We start from the raw sequence: 16801 nt of genomic DNA, 5'->3' as shown, positions 1-16801 counted from the left end.
CTATTTTACCTCTCATTACTGCAAAAAAAAAAAAGTCAGGTTTTCCAGTCGAGTTACCAACAACAAAAAATATGAGACATAATAGAGGATATGTAACCCAAGAATATAGTATCATCAAATCACTTGCTTTGTTCCTAAATGAGTCAGCCATTTGAATAAATGAAACTTTTGATAAAGTTTGAATTATAATTTGATAAATTATAATTTGACTTTGTCCATTTATCATTTTTATGTCCTAAATCTTAATTGCCTTGTGTATATATTATTAATTTATATCATTCAGCTTTCTAAATTTGTCATGTTTATTATTATTCATTTATTTACTTTAAAATTCAGGCAAGTTACAATTGTCATTGCCTACCACAATCGGATTAATGCCTCAATGGCTACCATGGATTTAAAATTTGTCTGATCTCTGACACCTGTCAGTTTTCATTTCTGGGAAGTTCTGAATACAGTACCATAATATGTTTGCAGATATTTAAGATACATGTCAAGTGAACATTCTTGTTTCTCTGAGAAACAATTTTTGTCAGACATTCTGCTTTGAAAATGTGCTTCCATGCCAGAACGCTCTCTTTGTTTTGGTAATTTTACCCACCCATTGCCAGTTTAGCTAATTATATTTCCTCAGCCCAGGTTGCCTTGATGGAAACAGCATATTTCATTCATTCAGTCAGTCAGGAAGGATCTCGATGCATGCGTTTGTGACCGAAATGCAACCTTCCATAGACAGTAGCAGAATCCACATGAGACTTTCCACATGAGGTTGTTATTAATTAGGAAATACTAAAAATATATCAAGCTAAAACATTAGTTTAGCAGGTTACACTGTAACTGTGTGTCCTAACAACACGCTTTATGACGAGATGCGCAATAATAAGCAGTTGGGCTGTTTCCCAGACGAAACACTACAGAAATTGAAAATTCAGCCATTCGGAAGCACAGAATATGCACTCACACATAAAATGGTATGGTTTATTATCTGATTAATACATATTAAACCTCTTTAACAGTATTAAATGTAGATGCTGACTCACTCATATGTGTTTAGTTCTAAAGTTCTAAAGTTACAAGATCGGAGGTGAACTATCTGCCGCTGCTTTTAGGATATGGCAATGCATGTCATGTACAATGGCATTCAAACTTATATTGTTAGCATTTAACATTGAATAAAGCACATGAGGTGTATCTGAGGTCATTATTGTCTGTGTGCTGTTGTTCACCTGTGAAAAATAGAAGCTGTTTCTAAAATATCAATTTGAGGTGTTGATTAGGACAAAAACTAATTTTAATATGGAAAATATTCATTTTCATTCAATCGGGTACCGTTGCTTTTATTTAGAACACAATTTAAATCATTCGCTCTTGTCATCAATCTGGCAACCTGTGCTTGCGCTTTTAAATGCAATACCTAGTTCAACCACTGTCAAACTTTCATACTGTACCTTTAACCTTAATTAAAAAAAAAAAAAAATCAAGTCTTAACAGATCTTAAATTTAACTTGCCTATATTTGTAGACACCCTGCATTATTAAAATTAAAATAATACATGTCTGAAATATTAATGCACATTTAAAAGGCAGCATTTTATTTTTATTTTTGACTTGAAATCTGTCTGCATTGCATAGAATGTCAGCGTTGCTTGTGTTTTTAATTGCTGTATTCAGTATGTCAAAGCCTTGATCCCTCAACGCAACAGCCTCTTTATCATTCATTAACCTCTATCTGTAGTGTTTTCTCCTCTCTCACGTCCCATCATATCCCCATACAGTTGAGGCCATGAAAAACGTCCCCTAACCAACCCAAGCTCTGACACTAATATATTGCAAGTTTGGTGCCCAACTAAAGGTGACATCATATTTTTTTTTCCTCCTCTCTTTCTCTCTTGCCAACCCTCCATCTAATTGCCCTGTGCCAATAAGAATTAATTAGTCTGCTTATTTTTCTTGGGTTTTGGAGAGCTTCCCCATCTGGCGGGAAGGCGGTCCTCTGTGAGTCTGATTAATGGCGCTGAAAGACAGTTGCTGGAGTGCCTCCGCTCGAGCTGACGGCTTGTGTTCTGGTCCGGGTCAAAACCCACAGCAAGCTGCGCGGTGCCACCCCATTATACCGCCGCAAATTTCCCAGACTCAACCTAGAGCGAGTCTAAAGACCTCTTCCAAAAACAGTAACGTTGACAACAAAGGAAGTGATGACCGGGACAATTACACACCTGCTAATTCTTTCAAGGGCTATCAATCACCTGATTGGATGGTCAAGGATTTCACCTCAACCTGACATTGATATAAACAAAGTCAAAACCAAAACGAAATCGCTGAATGATAAGTTGACAGCGTGCGATAGGACAGCCGTCAATGCGTGAAGAGAAAAAGAAGATTAAAAATGCACAGTAGACATCAGCCAGGCCTCAAGATCATTTAACATCACACAGCCAACCTCAATCACAGAAGTGAAGATCTGCATGGTGACAAGTGACACAAAGACAGGCTCGCTTTTTCTTTTCAGGTAGGCGACGGCAAATCAAGTAAATATAATCTTAGGTCCAAAAGTGTGAGATGTGTTTTGTGATTTGCATTTTTCTAATTTAAGAGACTGTTGGATTTGTTATTTTTTCTATTGCAAATTACATTATCACTGTAAAAGTTTAATTGAAAAGTGTAAATATTTATTATAATTTGGTACATTGCCCTTTTGATTTAATGAGAGCAGCACTGAATTTGGCGCAGGTTTGAAAGACATAATCTTGGGGTTTTAGTTTTGTATACATTGCAGTTTTAAATGGTTTAAACTTTTGTTTAGCATGGACACATTCGACTGATTAAAAGGAGTGGTAAAAACAATAATTTGTTTCAGCAGTGGTGTGGAGAAGTGTTCCGTACTGATTTCTTACTTGGTTCCATGTTTATCACACACTAATGTTTCAGATCATCAAACTAATTTAAACAATAGTAAGTTATGCAGTTTTAAATGGAAGGTTTTTACTATTATTAAGGGAAAACAAAATACAAAACTACATAGCCGTGTGTGAAAACGTGTTGACCTCCTAAATTGAATAACTGGTTGGGCCACCCTTAGCAGCTACAACTGCATTTAAGCATTTCCGATAGCTTGAAATGAGTTTGCTGCAATGATATGCATGAAAAATCATAATTATTGTCATTCAGTCACAATTTTTTTATTTTTTTTTTTTAAGCATAAACCATCTTGTTAAGATCATGCCATCTAAATTGGATTCAGGTCAGGACTTTGACTAGACCACTCCAAACTCTTCATTTAGTTTTTTTTTTTTTTTTCAGTCATTCAGAAGTGGACACACTGGTGTGCTTTGGATCATTGTCAAGCTGCAGAACCCAAGTTTGCGTCAAGCTTGAGGTCACTAACAGATGGCCGGACATTCTTCAGGATATTTTGGTACATATCAGAATTCATGGTTTTGTTTAACACAAGTCTGTCCTGAAGTAGCAAAACAGCCCCAGACCATCACACTACTACCATCATATTTTACTGTTGGTACAATCTTCTTTTGTGGTGTTATTTTTGGTCATACATACTGAAATACACCTTTCAAAAAGTTAATATTTTAACATTAGAGTCCACACAATATTTTACCAAAATCTTGGGGTCATTAAGATGTTTTCTGCATTACTGCGCCAAACCTTTTTTTCTTTTTGCTCAATAGTAGTTTTTGTCGCGGAACTTTGCAATGCAAACCATTTTTTCTCCAGTCTTTTTTTCTTATGGTGGAGTCATGAACTCACGTCTTAACTGAGGCAAGTGAGGCATGCAATTCTTTGGATTTTGTTTTGGGGTCTAAAGTGACCTATTGGATGAGTTGTCGCTGCACTGTCGATGCAGGTCATTTTGGTCTGCCGGCCACTCCTGCGAAGAATCCTCACGGTTCCATGTTTTTGCCATTTGTAGATACACAGTGGTTCACTGCAGTGCCCTCTAGCTTTACAACTTTTTCCAGACTTATAGATTCAATTATTTGTATCTTAACTATTTTTATTCTTATTTGACAAAAAAATATTAATAATTGGATCTCAGCATGTCTAGCTTTTTAGGATTTTTTGTTCTACTTTCTCAGGCAGTTTATTACCCCTTTTAGTAATAATTAATAATTCCTTACATTTTTATAGCACTTTTTTGGGCACTCAAATCTCTTTACACAGTTATTTCTTGATCGCAATCAGGTATGGCAGTAGCACTGTGCAGTATGGCAAAAACGTAATCTCAATATTTATTTTCCATGTTGAATGATAATGATATATATTTCGCTATAAGTTGTTAATACTTCCAGCTTTACAAGTGTATCACGACAATGACTGAAGAAACAGAAATTAAAGGGTTCATTAAATAATATTGCAATATAATAATATTAAATACTATTTTAAAATACAGTTTGTCAACAAAAACAGATTATAGGTTAGTCTGAGTCTAAAATTCTGATGGTAAATATAAGTGAAAATTTTGTGGTCTAAAAAAAAGACAAAACACAAAGTTTTCTCACCAGTCCGTATTCAAAGATAGACAGTGCTCTTCCTTTGCTATTTATATTTGAATTCTGCAAATATTATTTTGCAGTAACCATCCCCTCGCCCCTCCAAAAAAAAAAAAAAAAAAAAAAAAAAACAATTGGGATGCATCATATTTATTAAACAGATAAATTATCGGGCAATATGGGGAAACATGACATAATTTCCATTGCTCCAACAAATAAATATATTCAAATAACATTGATATTGAAGATTGCCTGCTGGTAAATAAATAAATGAGACTGAGATTTATCCACTTTTCGAGTGCAAGTGATTGCTGCTTTAAAACTGTTTTGCATCATCACCTGTGATCAAGTCTTTGCCGTTCTGAAAGAGTTTCTTCTCAGTGTCAGCACAGGACAGTGCCACTAGTGTTTGTATCTTCAACAAGCATTTAAAAAGGGAGAAAAACTGGCATCAGGTTTTAACAACAAATCATATATCTCACTTGGTTGTCATCTCTCCAAAGCTGTTTTAAAAGAATATAAAGCATCTGCGGCAGCAGCTAGGGCAAACATGGAGCATTGAAGTGTCTGTTTGAGAACTGTAAAAAGTTTTCCAGAGACAACGAAAAAGAAATGCCTGTCAGCACCTAGTAAATGTTTTGGACGAAAAGAGAAACAGATTTGTTTGTGAGAAAGCAAAGATGCTACGTTATGTTAAACTAAAGTTCTGATGAATCTTAACATGCTAACTAATTTTGAGGATACACTTTTCCAGAGAATGTCAGTAAACTTTGTCTATTTGAAAAAAAACATGTGACTTAGTTTATATATTGTCCTCATTCTTATGCACCAGAGAATTAATAGATGAATTAGGCTTTTTTAATATAAATATTTTATATTTGATTTTGTATTCTTTAGGATTTACGAACTGCAGATTAAATGAACAATATAATATCAAAATATGAACTGTATTTATATCAAAATCGACCAAAAGAAAGACTTGGCTATTATGATTTTTAGTTATTGATATTGGTTCAAAATTTTTAGGCCATGCATCCTATCGTCTACTCTTCCCTGTTAATCACCCCTGAGCTACTTTCTGCTAAATCTGAATTTCACAATCTGAATATCTGAGTTTTAAATTTAAGGATATGAAATTTGATGTTCTGAATTTCTTCATCTTGGATATTTGAAACTGTATTTTTACAAACTGGATATTTGTAGTCTGAGTTCAGAACACAAAAATTCTGAAGTATGAAAATACGTCTATAAAAAATTCAGCCTTGAAGAATTTAGTTGCTTTAAATTCATTTCAGATGTTCAATATTCAAGTTATGAAATTCAAATGAAGAAATTCAAATGCATAACAATTTTTAACAGCATATAAAAATTCTGATTTATTTAATTACAATTTTCAATCATTTAAATCAACACAATTCAAATTCTGATTGTTTTAGCATATTATTAGCTCCATAGCATCCCTAATAAACTGGCCCAATTTTTAACCAATTTTCCCTTCATAAATATTTACCTATTTTTAACATTTTTCACATTCTGTACTCAAACTGTAATGCCACAGGCTCATGACCGACCTCTATCACCTATCTACACGTCGAGACTCATTCACCATGAGGTAATGCAACGCCCTCCGGTCAGCGGCTGATCTCAGGCCTGTGGAGCTCTTTCTGCAGCTCTGATAACTTTAAGCTTCCAGCCAAGGAGAAGAAGAAGGCTGATAGATCTCCCAGGCCACTGGAGCTTGGACTCATTTGTCAGCCACATGTCAAAGGGAAGATGACATTTACAGCCCTGTGAAGTGACTGCCTCCAGCTCGCCGGGCAGCCCTGAAGTAATAAATGTTTACCTTAAAGGAAGAGTGCTGCCAAACCAACCTCTCTCCGACGACAGAAAGAGGGCCTTTCTGCTCTCGGGGTCCTTATTTCCAACACCCCTCACTCACGCTGTCAAAAAGAAACAGATTAATGACACAATTTGCCCGACAAATCATATTAGTGGAAGCAGACACAACGGTGGAAAAACTTTTGCAGTACCTTTTCAAGGAGCGATATCAGTTCAAATAAAATGTATTCCTGTCTGACATTTATAAAGGTGGGTGGTGAGAGCGAGAGAAATATAATGATCCTCAGAGACGGGGAGATGACCGGCTTTGAACAACGATGAAAAACATGCTGGAGAAAAAAAACGAGGGAGTCTTTTCATATCGTGGCCTCCATCTACAGCATCTTTGGATGTTTACAGTGAGCTGATATACACTCATTGGAAAATTCTCATCGGATGTGTTCAGAATGCTGTATTCTGCATCCAATCAGCAGCATCTTTTGTAGCAGGAAACAAAGGTATTTTTATGTGGACCAAATGGAGTTAAGCCATTGCTGCTCTTAGTATGCTGCATAAATAGGCTGAAGATAAAATGTTGTTGTATTTTTGTCTCTCCTTAGCTATCGTACAGACAGAGGCACTTAAACAGGAGACAAATGTCCGTGGGAGCAATTTATATGATTGTATTTTGTTCATATCCATCCTCATAAAAAGCCTGCATGATTCACTGTGAGGAGTGAAGTCCTTGAAGAATCCCTCCTGACAAATCTTTGAACGCTCAAATAACCTTAATATTTAAAGAGATAAAAAGGAACGTCCGTTGAGATGCTTTAAAAAAGACTTTGAGTATGAGAATGGGAAGGTCCTCGGAGGCCACTTTTCACGGACAGTACAGCAATCCGATTAGATTGGAATAGAGCCATACAGGACAGGCTGTGGAGGTGATTAAGGAGCTCCAGGGGGAGCATATGTAGTCTCTTCTAATCATTGGTCTCGCACTCCACAGAAGACATGGAGATGTCGGACTAAAAGACTGTGCGTGGAAGGTGTGTAGAGCTGTCATGGACATAACACCCTGTAATCCAGCCCTCACGCTGAGAGAGGCTTATGAGTCGAAGCAGAAAAGGGAAAATGGAGAGTCTTCTCCATCTCTGGCTTTGATTGACTTTAAAAAAATAAATAAATAAAACTGATTAAATTACACATATATTCCCCAGACTACTTGTACTACTGTACTACTACTACTACTACTACTACTACTACTACTAATAATAAATAATATTACAGTAAATGTGTCAGAAATTTTACAGAAATTAAAGGCAAGAGCAGTAGGGTCCTGGCATGCATTGACATGTTATTGAACCCAATAAAAACTCATATTTATTAACAGTAACTTTAATAGTATTGCTGCTATAGACCATTTTGAGTAATGTAAACAATAACAATGGTCCTAATGTATTTCCTGATTTACATTTTTGTAATTTCCATAGCTTCCGAGAGTCCACAAAGGTCCATGTATTGATTATGTTATGATGCTGTTTTAATGTAAAAATGTGACTGAATTGCCTCTTGTTACAGTTATGATATATGATAACAAGCAGGAAATTTTCAAGGGCCTATGACGTGACCACATTGAAAGTTTGTTCGAGATATCTTTGTGTGTGTGTGTGTGTGTGTGTGTGTGTGTGTGTGTGTGTGTGTGTGTGTGTGTGTGTGTGTGTGTGTGTGTGTGTGTATTAGTATACCAACTACTTTTCTTGTTTCTCTTTGCATGTTTAAACTACATTAACTGATATTTTTTTTTGTCTTTTTTTATTTGATGGTGGATAAATTTGTAAGCATTGTATAGTAAGCAAGTGTATAAAAGAAAAAAAATTAAAAGTGAAATTGATGATCTGAAAATTGCCATTTCAGAGCAGCTTTTCAAAATATACAGAGTCATTTATTATTATGCTAAGTAAATTTTATAATTTTATATAATTATTTTAGAAATTATAATTATAATCAGTGTTGGGGGTAACACATTACAAATAACTTGTTACGTAATAATTTTACTTTTCTAAGTAACAAGTAAAGTAACCCAATACTTAAAATAAAATTAAATAATAATATTGAAGTAACATTTTGTAAAATATAATGCAAATTGCTAAATTAAAATGAACATAGGCACATTGAGTCTCCGCAGTCAACGAGAGAATGTAGGAAGAGACCAAAAGGGAGATGGCAAAGCCTTACATTTCTGTGATGGAAATATTCTCATTATTTTGAACATGAAATAAAAGGAAAAGAAAATCATCTGAATGGACAGTAGTTTCACTTTTTTATAAGCCAGAAACTAGTAGAAAACATATTGCTTTAAACTTTCATTAATCTGTAAATATGGCATGTAGAGCTCTGAGGTGAGGAAGTTCTCAGAAGATAACATTGTCCTACATTCATTTTTGAATGTGTTTGTTTTTAAAGGTAAGGTTATACAATGTATTGTTCATTGCAGAGCTCCTCTATTAACAAAAAAACAAAAAAAAAACCTGCAAGTTCAGTGGTTAACACTATCGACTCACAGCAAGAAGGTCATTGGTTTGAGCCCCAGCTGGGTCAGTTGCCATATCTCTGTGGAGTTTGCATGTTCTCCCCGCGTGGGTTTCATCTCTGTTCTATGGTTTCCCTCACAGTCCAAAGACATGTGATATAGTTGAATTTGAATAAACAAAATTCACTGTAGTGAATGTGTAAATGCGAGAGTGTATGGGTGTTTCCCAGTGCTGGGTTGCAGCTGGAAGGGCATCCGCTGCATAAAACATGCTGGATAATTTGGCGGTTCATTCTGCACTGACGACCCCAGATAAATAAAAGGACTAAGATGAAGGAAAATGAATGAATATACAGTATAATATTATAAATGTAATAATATTAATATTTGAACTGTAAAGTTTTTAACTTCATTTTTGTGCAACTTAAAGTTTTGGATGTTACCATGAACTTTTGTGTCATTCAAAACAACTTTGCAGTACAAAAAGCATAGTTGTGTTATAATATCAGACTTTTTAAAAACGGTTTATCTGCTGATCCAAAGAACTCCTTAGACAAAACTCTCCGTTTTAAAAAGCCAGCAAGCAAAGCTCATTAAACGCTTCTAGAGCATGGCATCCAAAAATCAATGCCTGAACAGTATGTGTGGGCAAAATGACAAAGAGGCTAAACTGTGAGGTGACAATGACCCCTGCGTGGACTACTAGAGGGGGCGTTTGCTTTGACACAGGCCTACAGTAGAAAGACAATTGAGATAGCGAGAATAAAGAAGAGCAAGGAAAGATAGAGAAAAAGCTTGTGAAGGTCACAAAAAGGTAGAGAGACAGAGCAGAGATATTGCAGTGGAAGAGAGAAAGAGAGAGAGAATGTAGTCGGCCAGTGGCGGCATGTCAGAGGTGGGAGCAGTATTGTTATCTGCTGATCCCAGAACTTCCCGGAGGAGTGCTGGAGTCCACCCGTCTCACGTAGTGCAGTGTGCATAGGGACGACTCTGCCGGCTGACAGGAAAGCTCGATTAGCGTGCCACAAAGAGGCCGCCGCACAGGAACACTTCCCTCGGCCAGAGGGGCTGCGTCCGCATCGCACACACTCCAGGCCTCCTTCCTGCGGGGGTGACAAATGCACACACGGCAGTTCACCAAAGAGATGACGCCAGGGACGCATAAAAAGAGGGTGCGAGAGGTCAAACACGCAAACATTTACACTTGTTATGAAATGCAACAGGTTAATTTGCAGCTTTTGTGTGCGAATAGGAAAACTTTACTCTGTTGATGAATTTATACCACCTTGAAATCAACACTAGTCTGGAAAACTCTTTATATACAACATTGTTTTTCCATATTATGAAATAATTATTTTCCATTATCAATAATAATAATAATAATAATAAAAATTAGTCCATTAGTTAATGTTAAATAATGTATTTACTATCACAATCGAGCAATTAGTAATACTTTGATTACAGTATTTTTGTCATCTTTGTTAATGCTACACTGTAAAAACCCAACAGTCAACTATATCAAATGAAATGAGTGTAGTTAACTCAAAATTGACTAAATGTTAATTCTACTCATTTGGAAAGAGTTTTGAACTCTGTGTTAAGGGTAAAGAGTTAATTAAATACCACATAACTTCAACCTAAATTGAGTAAGTTGACATCACTCGAATAGTTTTTTTTTTTTTTTTTAACTCAAATGGTTTGTTGCAATCAGTTTCCTCAAACGATTTGAGTTGCCTTACCTTATTGGGTTTTCCAGTACTCAGTTGGTTTGAGTTCTCTTCATTTGTTGGGGTTTACTGTGCTCAAATTGCTTTATTTACACAAATGGATTAAGTTCACAGTACAGATTAGGATTAGTTTTTGAACTTACATGGTTTGCTGCAGTCGCTTTCCTCAAACGGTTTGAGTTACTTTTACTCTTTTGGGTTTTGCAGTGTAGTTAATGTTATTTTAGTCAAATAACCTTAGTTTGTTAGTTTATGTACTGTAACTCAAATTGCATTAACTAATGTTTGAAAGAACAACATTGTATTTTAATAATGCATTAGTTAAACATTGTACAATGATTAATACATTAATTGAAGATTATTCATAGAGTACATAATATTATTAAATACATTTGATTTGATTCATTTATTTCCAACAGAAAAATCATACCTAAAAGTTAATTAACAAAAAAAAAAAAAAAAAAAAAAAAACATTTTAACATGCTCGAAATGGAGTGGAATAAAGCACAAGCTTATTATTTTCCCCACCCCATTACTTCTTCTTTTACATGAGACATATAAGCTTTACATGAGCTATATTTTACCATTTTGGCATCTTTGACATACTGTATTATATGTTTGGTTCCATTTGTACATTTACATTTTATAATATAGACCCAATAATGCAAATAGTCTTTAATTGAAATTTTATCATGCCTTTCTCATATAATTCTTTTTCAAACACCTCTATTCATCATTATGTTCCTTTATTAATATCTATTTATACACATTTTTAAATCAATTAATATCCTGACATTGTTTGAGAATCTATTTTAGACTGTTCCATGATTTCACACCAAATAAATACATACACAAAGACATACAAAAACTTAAAGAAAATAAAGGATTTGAATACCCCACATTTTCTATCAGTCTAAGTTCTTTTTTCTGCATTGTACATAAGGATTGTTACTCAGATTTTTATGTATCCCCCAAATTTCCAAACAATGACTTGTATATGGCAACATAAGTGTGTTATAAAATACATACATTGATTTATTGTACAGAATAAATCTTGCTTTCTACACTATTGCTACAGATTTTACTAATTTTGAAATCATATTATTTATTTGTGATTTCCAACTATTTTTAGGATCAAATACATCACCAAGCAACTTAATTTAATATACTCTTTCTCAGTTTTTAAATCTATATTATAACTACTTTTTAATTTCCCAAATAGCATAACCTTTGTTTTACTTGTATTTAATGACATTTTGTTTACGTCAAACCACAATTTCAATTCAATAATATTCGTTTTAATCAACTTAATAAGTTTTGGTAAATTATCCCCAGAACAAAAGATACTACTTATCATTCGCAAGTAAAATGAACTTATACAACTCTGATTTCTTACCCTAAACATTAATGTAAATTATAAAAAATATATATATATATATTAAACCTTAAACTGATCCTTGTGGTACATCACACATTTACTGTGGTACATCAATTTTCAGTAACTAATAAACCGTTATTTCAAATTGTTATCAATAATGTAATAATTCATTTATTCATTTTCTTTTTGGCTTAGTCCCTTTAAATGTAATATTAATAGTAGTAGTAGTAGTAATAATAATGATAATAATAATAATAATAACTATTATTGTTATTATTATTATTATGCAATAAATTACTGTAATTGATCAGTGTGCTCTGACCTTTACTGTGTCTTGCTGCAAAATACTATTGAACTTTTTGTTTTAACCAACGAAATGTGTGAGACTCACTTCAGGAGTTTTAGGACTAATGATTTTCTTAAAAAGAAGGAAGTTGGTTGATTTTTGAAGCTTGAGCCAGATTATCATGATAATGTGAGGCATATATCTTGAACTTCTCCATCTGCTTGAAGACACATGGGGTTGACCTAATTATAGCAAATGTGTGATGTTATGACTATGATTACATCAGTATTATGCAACTGCCAACATGTAACCACAAAACAATGTAAAAAGTTTTTTTTTACAAGAATTTAAAAATTGTTTGAAATAATTGACTGCTAGTCAAATATTTTCAAACTTTTTTTTTTTTAAAGTTAACACTTGCTTTACTTAATGAGTTAAACTGATAGTGAAAAAAGCATAATGGTTTATGGATCTTCTGATTTATTTATTTTTTATTTTTTTATATTTACAGTGAAGCTGCTGTATGGGTCCACTGAACATCAAATATGGAAGAAACGTCTTTTTGCAACAGCATGGCTCCCTGTATGATGCATCTTGAAGAATGCTCAACAACCGTAAGAACAAAGAGAAACTGTGAGTGTGCATTGCTGCTAGTCTGTGTGCTTGTTGAAATGTCAATGATGATTTACTGCAGAGGTCATTTGAGGTGCATGTTTTAAAGGTACTGTGGGAGACTTTGTAAAGATTCTCATTATGTTTTTGATGCAACCTGATTTCATATGTTTTTTTCCTGAGGTGAGTCTAGGTAAATTTTGTGGGTAAAATACAGCCATCAAAATATCAACCAAAAGCCCTGCACTTTGAAAATTGTAATGGGGTTGAAAAGTTCTATTTTAAAGAATATTGATACAACCATTCATCATTGATAAAACAATTTATTATAGCAAATATAATGTCAAAAAAAAAAAACTAAAACATCACATAAATTGTGCAAATTGTTTTTAAACCAGACCTACTGTACATGGGCTTTCTAAATATTTTTGAACAACAAAAATATATCTCAAACTTTTTGTAGGATATTTACAGTAATTATTTTGTAATTGTCATGATTTATATATATATAAAAGTTTATATGGAAAACGAGATACATTTTTAAAGAACATTTATGACTTTATAAACACTATTAATATACAGAATGCATTTGCCCACAGTTTCTCTGCATGTTTCTTTGTGGTCATTGACATCAGACACTTCTGACACACACTTTTCTTTAAACTCTGCTAAAACGGTCACATTTTATTCGTCACATTTATCATTGCTCTGTGAAATTTTGTTGCTGACATCTTGTCATTTCAATCAGGAATTGTGCGTTCATGCATATTCGTCACACTGACCAACAGAAAAGCAGCTTGTTTTGAAAGTGACTCCTTAGAGTTGTGCTTTATGCTGTACAGCACATCACGATGCTTCTTACAATGAACAGTGAAACTTTTCTTTTTTGTTTTTCTTCCCTCTGAAATTTAGCTGCACCTTAATAAACCTTTTCACCCCATTTCCTAGGAGTCAGCACAAAGATTGTTTTATCCTGAACCAACTAGTTGGCTTAAAAAATGTCTTTATAATTAATCCATAAAGCCAAATACTTCACCTCTAGGTGAGTCCATTGGCAGTCCTCCAGGGAGTGAACTGAATATGTTTGGGCTGTCCTCGGCCCTGCGCGTGCTGCCTGTGATCACACAATGGATCCCGGCCGGGGAAGTGGGCTTGGGCCAGATGGGGAGAGAAAGATAGCAGAGGCGGGATGGGAGTTGGAGACCCGGTAAGCGGGGAATCTGGTAGCCCGTTAGGGGACTCTGTCCTGGAAGCCCATTGTTCGGGAAAGGAAAAACACAACAACAACAACAATATAAAAAGCAGTGACACTTCCCGAATCTTTTTATATGATCACGCAAAGAACAATCGGCCAGGCGGAGCGCGTTGTTACGGGGATATTGGAGGAAGCTTCCCCTCTGAGACACTAAATGATCTTTTCACACCTCTTTCGAAAAATCATGCAGGAAGAGAGGTGAAAACAATGTAATTTGCTGACTAAGAGCAAGTGTGTTCGGCTCATTTGTGAGATTACAATGGCCTTTAGCCTAGTTCAGATATGAACAAAGTTAAACTGGAAAATGGGGAATCCCGGATGGAATACATTTTGTACATGAATTAATGGATCATATATTTTGTATTAGTTACCACGAATTAGTTACATTTTACACACACATATATATACACTGCTTTTATCCTTCATCGCATAGATTCAACATGTTAGTGTAAATATTTCTCATAGATTTTGGTCCATATTGACATGATATCATCACACAGTTGCTACAGATATGTTGGCTGCACATTCATGGTGCAAATCTCCTGTTCTACCACATCCCAAAGGTGCTCTATTGGATTGAAATCTGGTGACTGTGGAGGCATGGCACATTATCCAGCTGAAAGTACCCATCAGAAGATGGGTACACTGTGGTAATAAAGGGATAGAAATGGTCAGCAACAATACTCAGGTAGGCTGTGGAATTGACGCGATGCTCAGTTGTTACTAATGGGCCCAAAGTTTGCCAAGAAAATATCCCCCACACTATTACTTCACCACCTGATGATGTTGCAGCAGAAATTAAGACTCATCAGACCAGGAAACAATTTACCAATCTTCTATTGTCCAATTTTGGTGAGCCTGTGCAAATTTTAGCCTCAGTTTCCTTTTCTTGGCTGAAAAGAGTGGCACCCAGTGTGGCCTTCTGCTGCTGTAGCCCATCTGCCTAAAGGTTGGATGTGTTGTGCATTCAGAGATGCTCTTCTTCATACCTTGGTTGTAAATAGTGGTTATTTGAGTTACCGTTGAAGTCAGAATTATTAGCCCCCCTTTAATTTTTTTTTTCTTTTTTAAATATTTCCCAAATTATGTTTAAGAGATCAAGGATTTTTTTACAGTATGTCTGATAATATATCTTCTTGAGAAAGCTTATTTTTTGGCTTGAATAAGAGCACTAAAAAAAATAAATGTAAAACCATTTTATCAATTGGACAAAAGGACAAAATTATTAGCCCCTTCAAGCTTATTTGTTTTTCAATTGTCTCTAGAACAAACCACCGTTATACAATAACTTGCCTAATTAACCTTGTTAAGCCTTGTCACTTTAAGCTGTATAGAAGTGTCTTGATAAATATCTAGTAAAATATTATTTACTGTCATCATGGAAAAGATAAAACAAATCAGTTATTAGAGATGAGTTATTAAAACTATTATGCTTATAAATGTGTTCGAAAAAATCTCTTCGTTAAACAGAAATAGGGGGAAAAATAAACAGGGGGCTAATAATTCAGGGGGGCTAATAATTCTGACTACAACTATATATATATAATAAATAGTTATAAATTCACCCATATAGTTCTAATTAAATCTCTTTAATTGGTTTGGCCTGCATCGCTAAAATCACAGCATGTGTTTATTTAAAAGTGACTATTTCTCCCATATAGGTCAAAAAGTCCCAAAACAAATTTAAAACTAAAAGTTCAATTCAGAGGTTTTGTCAAGAAAATTTAAGCCTATAACTGAATTTGTAACTTTTTTTAAAGGTACTGCAATGAATTATTTAATTTTATTCTTTCTGAGTGGAACCCAGTGTAAATATATTCATGAAAGGGCATACTAGGTGAAATTCATATCTCAATAAATAAAAAAAAATTAAAAAATTAATGTCAGATTGCACCAAAACTTCTGCTGTTTGCATTAACACACACAAAAAAAAAACTAATGAAAAAGACAAAAAATGTCCCATAAGAATGCAAAGGGTTTAACATTCGACCTGAAAGCCATAGTCCTCAGTTTGTTTGGATGTCGACCCTCACATCAGAGGACACTTGATCGTCCACATCCTCTGTTACAAATTTGTGGCGAGGAGATATTTAAGACCTCCAGACCACACAAGTTGCATTAAAATACCATAGTTTCTCAGATAGGTCTTGAAATAAGATCATCCTCTTTAGATGACAGAGATTAGGATGTGCACGATGGAGAGAGAGAGAGGGTCTTTGTCTCTCCATCTCTCCCTCACTCGTTCTCTTTCTTCAAACTGAGAATGCTTATCCTGCCCGGTTGTAGATTTCAGTAACCTTGAGGTCGAGCGCTTGGTATACCTCCAAATCATGCTGTTAGCTGGAGTGTAAAATCTTCTCTGGGGAGGGATGTATGAAGAGATAAGTGTCCTGTGGTGTGATGTAGTAATATTTGGCCCCGGAGCTGTAGATGAGACGTGGCCATTTCCACCATGTTCCTCTCTCTGGGCCAGATGTGAAACCATGGGTTGATTAAAGTGTGACTCTGTCTGGATCAGTCGCCAAGGGGAAATACAGTGTTTATGAAGGATCTCTGCAGTGTGTTTGGGCTGATGCGATTGTTTGTGGTAATGCTTTGCTTTGGAGTGGCTTGACAAGAATCAATGTGTGACACTGCAGGGAAAAGGGAGGCATTGGTGAGGAAGATAAGGTGAAATTTAGTTGTACAGAT

The 16801-nt window shown here is 34.9% G+C and overlaps 1 long non-coding RNA gene across 1 annotated transcript in view; it reads left to right on the top strand.

Moving 5' to 3' along the window:
- Positions 1 to 13449, top strand: part of si:ch211-147m20.3 — an 88893-nt gene extending 75444 nt beyond the window's left edge. Inside the window, exons 4-5 of the long non-coding RNA NR_120393.1 lie at positions 3300 to 3414; positions 12755 to 13449. This is a non-coding gene — a long non-coding RNA (si:ch211-147m20.3). The remainder of the gene's footprint in view (positions 1 to 3299; positions 3415 to 12754) is intronic.
- Positions 13450 to 16801: the final 3352 nt, after the last annotated feature.

This window comes from Danio rerio, chromosome 18 (genome assembly GCF_049306965.1).
Source record: "Danio rerio strain Tuebingen ecotype United States chromosome 18, GRCz12tu, whole genome shotgun sequence".
NCBI classification, from domain to species: Eukaryota; Metazoa; Chordata; class Actinopteri; order Cypriniformes; family Danionidae; genus Danio; species Danio rerio.
This window is presented reverse-complemented; position numbering and strand designations above follow the sequence as displayed.